General features: G+C 39.0%; 1 long non-coding RNA gene across 3 annotated transcripts in view; it reads right to left on the bottom strand.

The window, feature by feature from the left end:
• The window catches only part of LOC115345818, a 131,197-nt gene that overhangs the window by 61,581 nt on the left and 53,539 nt on the right, over positions 1 to 16,077 (bottom strand). For all 3 annotated transcript variants that reach the window (XR_003924938.2, XR_003924937.2, XR_003924939.2), the window contains exon 8: positions 13,980 to 14,108. This is a non-coding gene — a long non-coding RNA (uncharacterized LOC115345818). The remainder of the gene's footprint in view (positions 1 to 13,979; positions 14,109 to 16,077) is intronic.

Raw genomic sequence — 16,077 nt, forward strand, 5'->3', positions numbered from 1 at the left:
AGACCAAAGAGGTCCAGCCATCTAGACCTAAAGGGGTGCTAGGTGCTCTTGCCAATTGTTAACCAAATGAAATACGCTTTCATTTTAGAAGACGCAAGATTACTGAGGAAAAGGAATAGCCACAGAGTTTTAATTCTGTTTGATATTTCATGATATTTGGCAGTGATCTATTTCTAGGACTGTTGGCGTGCAGGGCTAATAAAATTAAGTAAGTGCCACAAACTTGCATTGTTTTTTTATCAGCCTTACAGAAGAGGTAAAATTCCTATTGGTGTACACATATTACAGGTTAATTGTTTCCAAAAGGAAGACACCCTGCTTTCTCATTTGACATCAGGACGTATAGACAAAAGCATCCCTTCCAACTTTCCTAGCTATTTTATTCATTAGATAACTCACCAGGATGCCTGTTTCTTTCGGTTGAAATCTTGGCTCTTTCAGGACAAAACCTACTCCCCCATCTTTTTTGTGGGTGAGGTAGAGGGATCCCAGGCTTGTGAATGAGACTTGATGTTTTTCTCTTCCCCTGCTCTGCCCCCCCCCATTAGGTATCAGTCAGGTGTAATTTTATTAAAGGTCACGCAGTTACACCAGTCTTAAAAACATTAAATCAGAATCAAGCCATAAGTTACAGAGATATGGAAAATCCATTTCAAGCATTACCAAAAAAATAAAACATTCCCCACTCTAATACCTTGGAAAGATACTTAAATTATTCAGGAACACTGTGAACGTACTTCTCTTCTCCTAATAGAAAAATGCCTTTAAAAGGCAAGACATTTGCAAATTTCTTAAGATTTTGAAGCAGAAGTACTAACTACACCATCTGGATGTTGCCTACCTTCTCTAGTCCTAATGCAATGATGGAGCCCTCTACCTCCAGTTGGAGCCCAGGTGTGTTATTACAATACATGCATCACATAATAACCAGCAACAGTTTCCTTAGGGTAAAAAAAGGAGGAAGAAAAAACAACACACCAGAAAAAAAAAACAAAACCCCAAAGGACATAATTATTAATTCAGGTCTGCCCTGCTGCTAACGCAATGTTTGTATCAGCAGTACATTACCCCCGTATTTTATAATTACAATACATATCCAAGGAAAGAAATTCATTGACTAATGGGAAAGGATAAGAAACTCAATTAAAAATAATACATAGAGTAAACCGCCACCACAACTTCTGGATTACATGTACTTTCAGCATTTGTCTTTATCCATATGTATAGGGAGATATATGTGTGTGTGATATATCAAAGTTTGTTGCAAAAGTAATGTTTTTCAAAACTTCTGCTTAGGAAAAATTTTATTACTATTGACAGTCATGGTGACAACACACTTTGTGGTCTGAAATATTGTTTCATATTTACCTGTATTTTACCCTTAAAGGAAGCTGCTGTCACTTGTAAACTTCTAGATCAGAGTGCTTCCTGTATGCAATGAATACAATGAATTCTTTTTTTGATCAAAAAAGAAGAGATAGATATACTGCATACTATAAAGCAATATATATATTACTTTATAGTATGCATTTAAAAATAATAGTTCTCGAAACTGTAACAAATTCAAAATCAGAAAAAATGTGGAATTTGTTTATATCTTTGTTTTTCCCCCAGAAAAAAACCACCATTAAAAATGTATGGTTTTGTGGAAATTTTCAACTTTAACAAAAAACTCGCATATTCCTACATAATACAGGTCTGATGTAAATCTTCTTGCAGGCAGCAGGGAACAATTCAGAAAAGCTGGCAGAAAAAAACCCTAAAGATCTAGGTTAAATATTGGGTCCACTTAAATCAAGATCCAGCCAATGACCTCTTTCCCTAGTGACACACTGCATTACGTAAATCAAACAATACAAACTCTTCAATATACAAATGCCACACAACCAATTTATATTTCTTACTTACATGGACCCAAAGTGCACTTTATATCAATTAACATTAAAATAATCTTATAAAGCTTTCTTTTTCCCTGGGTACATTCATAAAGTTGGATTCGCTGTGTGTATCCATCCAAATACAGTAACAAAAGATAGAAGACCTATCACAGTCTCTTAAAAGCAATCAAGATCAGCAATTATGTTTCATGGTTATGTGCTCCAAATATCATTGTGCTCCAGCTCCTAAGGAGATCCACACTGGCAAATGATCAAACTCAGCCATTCCTCTGCATACAGTGCTGCATAACATTTCAAAGTTTTTATAAACTCATTCTGGTCATAGTCAAAATCCTCTAAGTCAAAGACTTAGTTCTGTGCTTTATTCAAACTTCTATGCCTACTATAAACCATCAGTGAAGTTTGTGGCCTGTTAATGCTTCTATAAAATTTTCCATTGTTCTCAAAAATCCTATTCTATCAAAGGATAATTTACCCTGCCTGACAAATGGAACAGTATTTTGAGTTTAAATATTTTTATAAGATTTCCCAAATCACACCTTCCCTTTCCCTCAGTCTAGTTCTTTTCCTTCTAACATATCATCCATCATTTAATTAGCTATTGCTGCTCTTAGACTTGATTGCATCCACCCTACTACTGCCCACCCACAACATTACTGATGCTGCTTGAAATACATAGCAGTTGCCACTGCAAGGCAACATTAATTCCCTCTGTCCTCTTTCCTCTTCTACTTTCAAATTTTCTCCTGACCATTGGTTACAACCACCTGACGTTTCACAGCTCTTATTTTACCTAGTGATAAAAAAAACAGGCTTTGTAAGGGACCAGATGACAGATTCTGTGGTGTTTCCTTGGTAGAATGATGAGCAGATCTTGAAATCTGTGACCCAAAGAAGGAGCGGGACCACTTTTGAACCTGATTAGTCGTTGTGTCAAAACCAGCTAGTGCAGACATAAAGCACTTCCAAACTTACGTCTCATATACAGATTGTGTGAAAGGAAAAGCAAATCAAAGCAAAATCCACAATCCATTTTAAAAACAAAAGGTAGAAAATAATAATGATGATGTATTATTAAACAATGCATTGCTGTTACAAAAAAGAGCAGCTCTAATTTCAACAGCTACCAGTATCAATTAAAAAAAACCCTAAAACTGTATATGCCACTAATGCATTCACTTAAGTCTAAGCCAGAAATGGACAACTTTGACCCCTAGAGAGACTAGGGTATTATTTTTGGTTTGGAGACCTAAAATCTTAATGAAAAGCAGCTTTGACTACACACAGTGTAATAGTTGCAGCCACCACAATTAACAGTTCATAAGCAATTCCATTATATGAATGACACTTACAAACTTCCATTTTCATTGCAATTTAAGAAGCATGCTTTTTAATACCCCACAGTTGAAACAGGTCAAAAGAGAATGGTAAATACTGGCACGGAAATTAGTCTCCGTGAGAAATGCCACGTACTGCAGTGTGAAATGACTTCGCTCAGCCTAGTCAGAACTGAAATCACAGCCTCCCCAGCCCTCCAGCAAAGTGGGAAAAGGGTTAAGTTTACACAATTTGTACAGCGCAGGAAGATAGTGCTGAAGGGAAAAGAAGGATCTCATAAAATCCCCATACACAGAGCTTCACGAAATAGCTTCTCTGCAGAGATTCACAGCAAATTCACAGCACCAGATATCATAAAATGGTCTAAATATTAGTTCAAGTGGGGATGCGAAATGCGTGGTTAACTTAGCCATAACTCAATTTCTCAGTCTTCTAAGATGTCCTCAAACAGATAACCCTTTCCAAGTTGTTCAGAAGAACAGCACGTACTGAAAGAGGTCCTCGAATTGGTCTTATAATTAACAGGTAAAGCTGAAAGCCATGCAGTTCATTAACAAAAACTAGAACAAAAAGAAAGTGATTTAGCTAGAACTAACAATTGTGACGGAAGACCTGCAAAAGAGCAGTTGGTGCATTACTGATTAACACTACATGCTGTGCAAACTTCCCAAACTACATATACAGAACTCACAAGTATACAACACACATTTCCTCCTTGCTAAAGGAATTCAGCCACACCTCTTCCCCTGTAATTCTCCCTAAAATGTCAGGGGTAAATGCAAAAGAAAAAAACAAAACCTGAAACATTCAAAGTTCAACAGAGATAGTGATGCCATATTGGAACAAGCAAAAACATGAGTGCAACATTAACTCATACCTGGCAAAAGAGGGAGAACAGACTAATGGCATGTAGCAGTCCTCATTCAGAAGGGGGAAAATGAGCAGCTGGGGTTCATGCTGGTACCCACAGGACCCCAACAGCACCTGAGCTTCATCCCTATGTTGAATGCATCAACACAGTGCAGGCACTCTCTGACTCATGTCACAACAGAACAAACTACTCACCAAATACCTGAGCATTTTTAAGTATAATAAACTTACAAATTTCCTTTATAAAAATACATAATAAATCAGTTTTACACTAGGTAGAACTAGAGCCAATATGGGCCATACAAAGCTGTATAGAGGTATAGAGCTATAAATTCCTAAACTTGAAGAACAGTATAAAAATATGCATATTTTGAGAAATTAATGAGAATTAAACTCCTTCCTGTGGAATAATAAAGAACTGAAACTGATAATTTTGGATGCTCAATCCTAACCCTGCTCTTCATGCCACTAGAGATGCTCCATGAGAGGCTGGAGCACAGGAACTCCTAAACCTCATACTCCTGCAGCTTGGTCCTCTACCCGCCCCTAACCTCACTCATCCACTGGTTTAAGCCAGGAATGGGCTAACCTCGCTGAGCTGGCAGGCTGCACACCAAAACCTGCCTACAAGGAGAGTACCCTTCTGCCGAAGGGATGCTGTTTTCAGTCTACAAGAAAGAAAAGGCCACCAGGACCTGACCCAGACTGGTGTAGGCATATGGCTGGGGCCACAGTGGACTCTTGGTGTCAACCCAGCAGTCCCTACCTCTCCCCTTTCTCCAGGCCACCCCAGTCATCACTGTGTCAGCTCAACCCATCACAGTGATGAGACGTAGCTACCAGGAACTGCACGGCACCTAGTTTTTGCTGTGATGGGGACTCCATGCAAGGGTGAAAACCAAAATGTTTACCACACTGATGGCAAAGTCTACCCCTGGAGTCACACCAAAACAGACAATGGTGTGACAGCACTTAACTCTTTAATGATTGCTACTAACCTTGAAGGCAAATCAACCTAGCCCAACTCCAGAGGAGAAACACAATGGAAATGCCCAACTTGAATTTCATACACACACAGCCTGTCAGTGCTACCCTTCCAATTGCTCTTCTTGTCCTCATTAGCAGGTGCACTGCTACTGTGTTGTACAACAAAACCACAGAAGCTTGTGATAATTAACTTTTTCTGGGAAGTGATTGAGTCCACAAACAAAAGCCAATTCAGTATTGTTTTTCTAAGCTGAAGAAATTGTTCACATTTATTTGAATCAGAAACGTGAAAAAGTTAGCACACCACAAGCAAGCATGTGCATTAAAATTCAACCCCCACACAAAACAAAAAACTATCTGCAAACCTTCCAAAAATACTTTTTCCATTCTTTATTAAGATATAGCTATGAGTATGCACCGTAGAGCCGGTAATTTAAAAAAAGGCTAGAGATTATATTGCATCTAGATGTATATATATCATTTATATAGTTAAATCTTTGATCTTTCGAATAGAGATTGAGAGGTTTTTGTGAATCTTTTTCCTGCAGTTACAACTTTAGTTGTTTCTTCATATCACCACCAGATGGGGCTCACTTATAGCTGAAATTGTTGGACATTACACAATTTTGTATTACATACACAATTTATGTTGTACACTCACAGACATTTCTACTGCATGCACATTCTTTTTCACAGCATATTTGCACACTTTTCATCTCATGAAAAAAATCCATATTTTTTAATTTTCAGATACAACTGGTTATGGATTTTAAAAATTTTTTTTAATAACTACATTAATCTCAGAAATATTATTACACTGTATGCCCAGTTTAGATCAAGTTGATAGAGGCAAGAAGAGGGGATGTATTGCTCGAGAATTACAGTGCCAGCTTTCTAGCTAGTTCCCAGGTTCATGGGATCTGTGATGGGGACTATCTCATTACATGCCTTAGAATTACAGAATGCTTTAAAACATGCTGCATCCAGTTCCAGTGTAATCAACAGCAGCAAAATAAAATGCAGTTCTTTTGAGCAGTACTTCAAATCTATTAAGAAACCTCCAATATTGTTTTGATATGCCAACATCCCTCCCTCCCCTTTTATTTTTTTTAAGGTCAAAAAAGGAGGAGTGAAACCTCTTGCTGTACAGCCTGGAAATTCAGTCAGGGAAATGCCCTATTTTTATCACCTACTTTCTCTCTTTCTGAAGGCTTTTCTTGCTACATTATTTTCTCCCCTCTTCCCAGTTATACATGAGCAGTAATTCCCATAGAAAATAACTGAGCTTCCATTTTAGCTATTCAAATTTCTCAGGACAGATTTTGTGAGTGAGGAAGGGCTTTAGCCTGTTCTCTCAGCCCAAGGAAGCAGTGCTGGGTACTCTCCAGTTATGTCAATCAGAAACGTAGTATGCTTAGGTTAAGCAGCAGCAGGGACCCCCAAATGCCTATTTGATAGAGAGATGCCATAATGGCAGACAAATAAAGGAGATAAGAATTGCAAAATGGGAGAGAATAACTTAAAGTCCATCAGATGCTTAGCCAAAGTGGTGAGAATATAAAACTAAAATTAAAACAAACGTAAATCCATTTTATTATTGATAGTTTAGATCCATAGACAATATATTAAAAAAATTCTGTGACTTCACCTTTGAAGACTCCAGGGGGCTTATCAGACCTGGCTCCTGCACAGGCTAATCCAACTTCTGCATTAAAAACTGTATCTCCAACACATAGCGCCTCTGACTACATGGTTTGGCAGCACCCACCTGATTCACATGGTGCCTACTACTGTAGAGCCCCATCAATATTTTTCAACAAACATAATCACAAGAGCATCTTTTCAGACAGTGAAATTTCAGACAGCAATTGATTAGCTCTCAAGACTCATCAGATTTTAAAAATCTGTATGCAGAAAAGAGTCTTTCATACAACATCACCAATATACAATGACAAAAATCAGCCCTAAAATGACAAATGTTGTGATGCCAGTTAATTTCTCTAAATGGGTGCCTGAACTGAAAACCCCAAAGTCCTAAGACAGGTCTCAACAGAAACACAGAGTTCGCAGATCACATCACTTGTTAAGGAGACTGAAAAGTTAAGATTCCAAATAATTTAAAAAAAAAAATATCCTGCTTCTGCAATATTTTCTTTTAGTGGATGCTGGATTTCCCCCTGGCATTTTGAATTTTATTTCACACTAACATACTTCAGAGATAAAAATCTCTGAAACTGTAAAGTTAGGAAAATATAAACACTATGGAAACCAACTTAAGAGTTCATGATGATGCTTCCTAATTTCTGCCTTTTGCAAAACATTGCTAGAGTTGCCCCACTTTTAGAGATCTTTATTTCCTGCTCGATGCTAGAGAGACTTTTCTGACTGCTGAGCTAGAAAGGAGATCTTTTCCTGGGCAGCCACTCAAATCCAGTGCCCCTGGCCCCGGCTGCACGCCTGACTGCGCAGCCCCACGGGGGAGGCAGGCACAGGAGCAGAGTGGCCCGAAGTCACCAGGGAGAGGAGGCAGACAGCTAAGCAGGCACAGTCTGCCACAACCATCACCCAGTCCCACTCCTGGGCTACAGCTACAGCTGGGTAGAGGGAGTCAAAAGCAAAAATAAGGAGCAACAAAACAGAAAAGAAGGTAACTAAGGTCTGCTAATCCAAAAGATAACATAAGGAGGGCAGAAAAGGAGTTACCTTCTGCTTAGCCAGCTCTCCCAGCAGGCTGAAGTAGTGGACAAAGCTACTTCCACACAAGTAAAGAACAAAAGAAATGAAGTGCTGGGGGCTTGCATGAACAAGTAATGAACATCATCACATAGAGTGTTGGAAGATGTTCAGAAGCTTCAGACTGCTTGGGTTGTACTTGCTTTTAGATGTTTATATGTACCAACCCCTGCTTCCCAAATCTTCCAGGTTCTTTTACTACATGGCCAATATCTAGTTTTGTAGGGTAACGTTTGTGCTAACACTGACTTGCAAATATTGTTTCTCCCAAGAGATCCAGAATGAGGAAAAGAATTATTTAAAATGAGAAACGTGGCCAGAAGTTCCTGTATAATTCCTCAAAAGGCCGATTCCCTTCACACATTTCAACTCCTCAGCATAGGCAGAGGGTTAAAGAAATTTAACGGTGACTGTCCCCTTCACTAGCAACACCATTTTATTTAATACGTTGTTATTAGAATGGATTTGGAGGGGAAAACCCAAAGTTATTCTGCAGACAGTACAGTAGCAGATAGAGATAGCTGAACACAACCAGTATTTAATTGTTCATATATTCAAAACTGAAACTAGCACCAAAATAGCTGCTATTGAGCAAATTTAGAAGTTGGATGAATTCACTGAACACCTTCAGTTCATACCCCAGTTCATTTACTTCTGATTTCAACCACTGTATCCAGCAGCAGAAGTACACTTGCATCAGAAGGCGATACCACATTTAAAGTCTCCATTCCTTTCTTCTTTTATGCTCCAGACTGGCACAATACAGACCAATACATACATCTTTGAAATTAGTTTTTGTTGTGCTACCAGAGTATGCCTAAGTGGTCATCAGATCCAATTGCTCCCATTTTCCATAACATATAAACATGTTTTTCAGCTTTCATGCTGATACCATTGCTTCCTTAACCCTATGAACAGTCCCAATCAATACCGTTGGGTCCCATGCAATCTGTCACAAATTTGTGTTTCACATTTGCATGACCAAGACATTATTTCTCTCTCTAAAGGCTGCAGAATCCTGGTAGATAAGGCCAGATCCAGACAGCCATTCTTAGCCCCATCTGCATTCTTCAGCATAAGGCTCATGACTCAAATGCATCTGAAAATGGGTTATCTTCTGCTGTAACAGCCCTTTGGTAAGGGGAGAATCAGGAAAAGGTTAGACTACTGTGGCAATAGTTTTACATTGCATTCGTAATTTGGCAGTTAAGGCTGGTGGACATAAATCTTTGAATTTGCTCATTCTTCTGGGTCCAAAGCGCAGGAGAAGAGTTTTGGCACATCAAATAAACTTTAGTAGACTGACCTTGGAACATTCATTTATTCTTACAGTGTACCAGCATCTATAAAGAAACATATTAAAACATAAAGCCCTTCCCCAAAGAGCTTACATTTGAATGCTTGACAAGACCATGACGAGCAGTAGAAAGGCAGAGGGATGTGCACTGAGGAAAGGAAGAATCACAGTAATAGGATCACAAGACAACTTCACTTAGCAAGGGTATAGTTTGCACATCTATGAGCTTTCCAAGAACTAATTACTGCTCTTGTGGGTGAAAAAATAAAAGTGAACACTTAAAGAGTTTTAAATGGAGCTGAACAAACATGGAGAAACAAATAATGTTTGGATGCAAAGTGTGAAAAGGAAAAGGTCTCAAGGCTCATATAATTTACAGAGGAGGCAAACAAGAATTGACAGGTCATAGAGGTAGGCCAGGGCAGAACTGTAGACAGTTTTGGAGAAGCAAGAACAAGCTGCAGCATTTCTCTCAGGGCAGAATCTGAAAGGGTCAGAAAAAAAGGGTAAAAAGCCAATTCTGAGGCAACATAATAAGATATTAAAAAGGTAGGTACTGAAATGTGGCATTTGTACTGAACACACTTGATTGTCAACTCAAATGCCATAAAGTTTAACATTTTAGTTTGAACAGATGCTTAATTGTATGCACTTAATGAACCATCATAAACCAGGAAGATTCCTGATACGGTTGTAAGCAACGTGTTACACTGCGCAATGGCAGGGACAGATAAAGGAATCTCAACCTGATTACAGTGAACAGGGTATGGCAGACACAAATAACCAGAGAACTGCTAAGGTCCTGATTTTTAAAAAGCCTTTAAAAAATGTAAGCAGACAAAATCATTTTGCCTGAAAACAATGATGAAGGTCCTACAGTTCAGAAGGCAGCACTGGCCTTCACCAAGGCAAGAAATGGGCACTGTGTTACCTCTAACGGAGTCAAAGGATAGTTACAGCACAGCAGAGTGGTGCAGAAAAGCGGTAACCCTAGAAAGAATTCCCTAATCATGAAGAAGTTCTCTTTACTTATCTCTCCTTCACAAGGAGAGGCGTACTGAATTTAGGGCTAATGACACTTTTTACGGGAATAGTGGAAGATTCTCAGAAAAATACCCCTTATCACAGATTACCTTCAATTTTTTCTGTATATGAAAAGAACTAGAGGAACATAACTCTTTCCATTACTGCAAAGTGTCCTTAATCTCCTCTGAAAATTTCACATTCAAATGTAATAAGCATCCGCTTTAGTTCTACCCATTTTACATACTGACACCTTTCAACTTTTGGAACAGTTTGTTAAACTAAGGTCATGTCTAAAGCAAAACTTTTAGTGACTCAGAGGCTTATGTCATTATGGCCTGCAGCACTGAGAGAAAGCAAGCACACAAACAGGCATAGCGCTAATCTGCAACTGTCCCTTCGTTAGGAAGCCATCAAGCAGCTAAAACACAGCAGAGGAAGATGCTTTAAATGTGCGGAATGAAAAGCAAGAAAACCTATAGCTGCTGCAAACACAAAAATAATGGAAAACACAAGATCACATGCTATTAGTGTATGAAAGCAATGGGCTCTTGCATGTCTCCTGGGACTTGAGCCACCGTGCATCACAATACTATTAATCTTTGTGAGCAAGGTGTTAGTAAGGTTTCAAGGGCAATGGATGGGTGTAGGCATCTCTGCCTCTTCCAAAGCTGTTTGCATCTGTGAAGGCAAAACCTGTTCTAGAAGTTCTTCCCACGGCATAGACAGTAAAGGGACATGATGGCAGTGATACCTGCCTGCTCTGCACCTCCATCATGCATAGTCTGTCTATCCCAGCACAGTTTGCTCTCTCCACAGTCCTCCAAAGCTGTAAGTCTATGCGTACAACTCTACTTGGACACTTTGCTAGGGAGATGTCTCAGCAGCCAGCCAAGGAGAAGAAAGTGCAGGCAAAGGGGGACACCAAACGTAGCACTCCCAAAAGACTCTACTGGCCCTCGAAAGTACTTGCAGAATGGGTGGGCTCTGCTCAGCGCTCCTTTTCCCTTCCTCTGCTAAAGGACAGGCCATACCAGTACTCCTCTTCCAGTTCTGGGGACGGGGGATGCACAACGAGGCGAGATGAGGTGATACAGAGCGAGCTGAAGCCCATGAGAGTCAATTCACTGTAGGTTTCCAGGATCAGCAGCTATTACTTTTGGTGTCACCCAGATGCTGTTGTGATATCAATATATTGCATATTATTGCATGAGGACATTACACAGCACCTCAGGGCTCGATCAGCAAGACCTTGATTTTTCCAACCTCGATTACAGAAAGTATTAGATTTGTATCATGAACACATGCACATTATGAATAACTACATTAATTATCTGAAGAGAAGTTAATCGAAAGGTTACACACTACACTCTCACTGACATTGTTTAATCTTTATGTGCAATATGCATACTAAACAAATCTTCAGCTCCCACACCAAACAGCCAGAAATCCAGAACTCTAAAGATAAGACTGCTGAAGTAGGATCATTTCTCATACTTGAGGTTCAGCATCTGTGCATTTTCTGAAATCTTTTATTCTTTTTTTTTTTTTTAAAGGATCCAGCTATGGAAACTCAGTTTGTCAAAGTGCTATTGATCTGTATGTACACTCCTCCTCCCCCTTAAATGAGCTGCAAGGGGCAACTGGGGTGCCTGTTAAACCTAAACCACTTAAATATATTTAAAGGTAACTTGTGACACGCACTTTAAGGAACGGTTGCTCTGCATGTTTCCCAGCTCGCAGCTCCTTGATGCTCGCTGCCATGCTGTAGGTGGTATCCAATCAGAGCGGCTGCCACTGAGGGCCAGGGAGGCGGCTGCCAGGTTTTATTTTATATTCCAGCTACAGTGCAGGGAATGTAAGGCAGCAAGTGTGTACGGCACGAATAATGAGTTGTACTAATTCACAGAAATTCACTTTTTTTGCCATCACACACTGCTCCTTTTTCTATAGACCAAGACTTTGAAAGTTCATTTTTATGTGTCATTTACTTCCCCAGGGTGTAAAGCCTGCTAAAAATATCACCATTTCTTCTCCTCTGAAAACACATTATTTATGCAAAGGCAGAATAATTATTCTTGGCATACTAGAAGGCTCCCCCCCAAACTAAGGTAGTTTCAAAAGATACCTTCATAAAATACAGTGAAGGTCAATATTGTCAGCTAAAGCTCAACACTGAACATGAGTCTTCTGAACTCAGGACACTGGAAGGCTTGTTAAAGGAAGGAAATTATTTTGCAGTTGTACAGGGCATTTGATTTGAAAGCATGAAGGGAACATGACTGGGACAATGAGGTTTCTGTAACCAGTTACCCCATTCAACCCTGAAGAAGATGAAGTAAGATCTGTGTGGTGTAGAAATATAGTAGCAATTAAACCAGGCAGAAATGTATGTGAGGGAAATCCTGACAACTGGCATCAAGAGGTTAACTCTTCTTTTCTTTTTAATCAGTAACTAGTTCTGTCATCTTTTGGTTCAGTGCAAAATCTCCCCAGAGAAGCGCCTCCATTCTTTGAATGTCCATAAGGCAATTAGGTTTTACATTTTTAAAACTGAAGGGTTTTACAGGATGAGCCAATTTATATGTTTCCATAATAAGAAAAGACTCAGGGCTACTGAAGTATCTATTTCAAAATGGCTTAGGTGGTGCATTATTGAATCCTACAAAGCCAAGGGGCTTCCAGGTCCCAGAGTCTTTAACAGTCATTTTGAGGGAACTACCTGGGCAGAATACAGAACAGCTTCATTTTTGGAAACCTGTAAAGCAGCCATTTGCTATTTGGACTTCCTTCAACATGAGCAGTACAGAGCACTGTAAAGAGAGGTCCTGGCTTGAACACAGGCACCCAGAGGTAGAAGGGTGCTGCCACAGCATTGGGTGGTTATGTTTCTCTGCTCCTGAGCCTTTTTATTGTCTTAATAAATGCTGGTCAAGTCCCAATCATAAAAACGATCAGGTGGATATAGCTGTGAGCAAAAATGGGTGATAGCTTTCAAACTGGAATAGTGTAACAGCTCTATCTACCAATTAAAGCCATTCAGTGAACAAATCTGATGATTAACTGGATATGTAATTAAGCCTTTATTATTAGTCTAATTGGATGGTTAGGGGAATTATTAAAGCTGTTAAGATTCTGTGTAGCAAGCTGACTGTGTGGTACAGGCAATGTGAAATTCAGCTCATTACAAGCAAGGCCAAATGAACACATTTGAGTGGAAATTCGAGACAGCTGTATTCAAGTCTTTCAAAACAAACCCAAACAAACCTTAAAGCCACGAGTTCAGCTCAGCAGAGCACGCTATAATGCCCCACTTGGACATGCATGGCAACAAGCCAAGCACAGAACCATTCCCAGCAGGCTAAGGAGAGGGGAGAGCTTTTTCTGTGATGTTAGCTAAAGCATTCTCCCTTCCCCCATCCCCATCATTCCTGACACCAGGATAAGGAGGAACTTTTGCCACAGAGGTGTCTGACCAGCTAGGCAGCTAAAATACAACAACTCCTAAAGCATTAAGAGGAGCAAAAATCTGACTAATTCCTGCAAGAACTTGGTGCTCCAAAACCTGGTCTTGGGAATATAAAAGAATGAGCAGGAAGGTACGTGCGGACCACTGTGTAGGCCTAGCAAAACATTAAGCTTTCCGTGATCATTTAGTCTGTGTTCCACTTGTCCCAGGTCAAAGTCTGGACTCAGCACTAGTAACACACCAAGTTGAGAGTTGAGAACCAGGCCTCCCATATCCCTTACCAACAGCAAATGTCACTCAGACCTCACCTATCCTTACCAAAAAATAATAATAAAGAAATTAATAAGGAAATTCCCAGGCTTACCTGGTGATTGAGAAGGCAATTTATGTAGCATGCAGGCAAGTGGAATTATGGCTATTGAAGAGTTATCTCCATTGGCCTCAATGAAGTAAGCTGTTGGATCAATATGATGCTAAGTGGCCTGATACAAGCCTGTTGGAGAAAAAAAAAAAAACAATAATTGATTTTTTTCCCAATAACCAAAGCAAACTCCTCCTAAATTAGTATGTTCACTGAACATGTCATCTATTGTCCTTCCCATCTGAAAAATTGCAATAATAAGAAAGTATTCTAGAAGTACAATTCAAATAAGCATAGGTGGAGAGCAATTAACCAAGAATAACAATTGCTGGAACTGAGGTTGAAACAGGTACTGATCAGCCACTTATCAGCAGAACTAGAAGAGCTCACATCCTGACCAGAGGAACTTCCAAGGACTGCAGCGAGCCAACATACAGAAGTACAGTTTTCCCTGGCTTGCATATCCTTCTAGACCTAGGTGCAATCTCAATAAAACAGCAAGAGGTCAAAGTTACAGTCACATGCGTGCACCGATTGTGCCAAGAAAAGCCCCTATGTTCTGCATGTCAGCAGCACAAACACGTAACAAAAATCTAATGACAACAGATATATAGATATATTTGGACTATATTTCCCAATAGCCATCCCTTATACCTGCAGTTAACGTCAATGGAAAACACCACCACCACACCCCAGTTGCAATCAACCTGTTTTAAAAATGCCAAAAGCGAGATGACACATGATCGCAATGCTGTCGCACGCACACAGAACATATCTAACTCTCTGCGGAAACCAGCGATAGATCTGATATGCTATAACACTCTGGATAAATCTTCTAAGTGACTGTAAAAATGATACAAAGTGTTACAGAACTCACAGTGTGTGTTTTGGGTCTGATTTAAGTTCTCCTCTTCCCCTGTATGAGCTACATGCTATTATTGCTATGAATGAATTTCATTTAGAGGCAATTGCCTCAACTCAGAACCATGTAACAAATGAGACTATTCTTGGTGAGAAAGTCTGGTATGGACTAGGCATTGACACCTCTAATTAAGTAAATGTAATTAAATGAAAGAAAAGAACATATGATTCTATTAATTCAAAAACTTGTTTTCTAGAACAACGCAAAGAAATTGTAAATAAAAAATATGGTAACCACAAATATATAAGCATAAATTAAAGAGCATACACTAACAATAATCAAAATCTAAAGACTCAGTTTTATCTATACATGTGAGATTAGTTTTGTGCTGGTACAGGTCTCTTAAATCAAAATAATATAGGAAGGTAAAAAAAAATAATTTAAAATAAAAGAGCACGCTAAGCATAAAAAACAAAACAGACTTTCAGTTTCCCTTTGCTATAAAGAAACATATAGATAAAGATCTTAAAAGAAAAAACCTTTTCTGTTGTCCAGTAAATCACAACAGTTATTTTCTACTTTTATGTGTCAAAAAGTTTCCTTATTCTGTAGAGTATCATGCCACAAGGTTTATTTAATAAAAAAATAAAAAAATCATTACACTGTTTGAAATAATTTACTTCATGGATAAAAAAAATTCTAAGAACAAAACTTTACAAATAATCCAAAGATTTTCTCAAAAACTCAATTGTAATGCAATTTGAGTTTTTATAGTCAAATTGGCACAAACATAATTAAATATAACACTTTAAAACAAGAATACTTTGATGTAACAAAACATGGAAGGAAGAAGTTCATTACAGAAAGGTACTTTCAGTCACCAAAAAAAATCCCAACATTAGAAGAGCAAGTATTAGAAAGGCACTTGGAGCAGCTGCAGTTAGAAGAACAAAGTTCAAGAGAAGTATGCTTGCAGGATAACATGGATAGAGCATTGTTTAAACAGAAAGAAACCCTAAAGCATTTCATACAGGTGACTCAAGAAAATGTCATATTAAGCTTTTCAAAGGTACACTCTTCCTCGCTGTCCTTGATAAAATCTGGTGCACATACACACACACACTAGTAGGTGGAAAAGTGATACTGCATGCAACCTTAAATATGGGAGAGCAGATCTGGGCCAGATCTCCAGATGTACCTTGTGTTACCAATTTTCCCAGAAAACATTGGAAATAAATA

The sequence above is a fragment of the Aquila chrysaetos genome, chromosome 9, assembly GCF_900496995.4.
Source record: "Aquila chrysaetos chrysaetos chromosome 9, bAquChr1.4, whole genome shotgun sequence".
Lineage (NCBI taxonomy): Eukaryota > Metazoa > Chordata > Aves > Accipitriformes > Accipitridae > Aquila > Aquila chrysaetos.